Consider the following 1,144-nt stretch of genomic DNA (forward strand, 5'->3'; position numbering starts at 1 on the left):
AATCCCTTCTCCTCCATTCTCCTCTCGGGATCTTAGACACGCACGCACACTCGCCCGGCATGAGTTTTAAGCCACCAGGTCCGGGACACAAACCGCGGTTGACTATGTAGGAGTCCAGCGACATAGCCATTACGCTAACTGCTGGTCCCTCCTCTCCTTTTCAATATAGTACTGGAAGGCCAAGCCAATGCAATCAGACAAGAGAGCAAAATAAAACTCATTAGAATAGGAAAAGAAGTGAAATTGTTCCTATTCTCAGATGACATGATTACATGTGTAGAAAAACTAAAAGATTCATATAAAAAGTCATAGAAGTGATAAATTATTTCAGTAAAGATTTAGAATTAGAATACAAAGTCTATATACAGAGCTCTATAGCATTTATATACACTAATAATAAATAGACTGAGGTAGAATTGAAGAAAGCAATCCCACTTACAAGAGTCATACAGGATCCAGAGAGCAGCTGAAGCGAGCAGCCTTGCCGGATGCCAGGCTACTCGTGGCTGCAGGCCCTAACGCCGGGACTGTGACTCATTCTGTGCCTCCCCACCTGCCCTTGGATTTCAAGTTTGTGTCTTGGGACTTTAAGATGAACTTGCGCCCCTCCTTACCCCATCCAGAGACCAGCTGAAGTGAGTAGCCTTGCCAGACGCCAGGCTGCCTGTGGTTGCAGGCCCTAACGACCAGGACCATGGATCATGCCCCACCCTCACCTTTGGACTCTCAGAACGTCAGTGTTTGAATAGTGCGATATTTTATTTGCTCCTGAGGTGAAGCTCAGCAGCTCAGTTGGAGGCACACCTGTTCCTTAGAAACAGGGAGAACTTCAGATCACCCAGAACCAGTGACAACAGTGCAGAGTACTGGTGAGCAACAGGGAGGCAGACCAGAAGAGAGATTACCCATTTTCTACTCCCGTACACCTTTGAACACTCAGAGGTACCTTGAATAATTTAGGAAGGAAAGTAAAAATCACCAAATGACTAGAAACAATCACAGAGGTAAAGAAATATGAGCAACCAACAAAACGTCTCCCCCGCAAGGGAAAACATCAATTCTACATAACCCATAGACAACACAATGGAAGTTGTGGGCATGTCGAATAAGCAGTTCGGAATATTTGTAGTGATCAAACTAATTG

At 44.9% G+C, this 1,144-nt stretch overlaps 1 pseudogene; it reads left to right on the top strand.

Moving 5' to 3' along the window:
- LOC102473332 (GTP-binding protein 10-like) overlaps nt 1-1,144 on the top strand; it is a 19,558-nt pseudogene that overhangs the window by 464 nt on the left and 17,950 nt on the right.

The sequence above is a fragment of the Tupaia chinensis genome, unplaced genomic scaffold (assembly GCF_000334495.1).
Source record: "Tupaia chinensis unplaced genomic scaffold, TupChi_1.0 Scaffold000067_1, whole genome shotgun sequence".
Classification (NCBI taxonomy): Eukaryota; Metazoa; Chordata; class Mammalia; order Scandentia; family Tupaiidae; genus Tupaia; species Tupaia belangeri.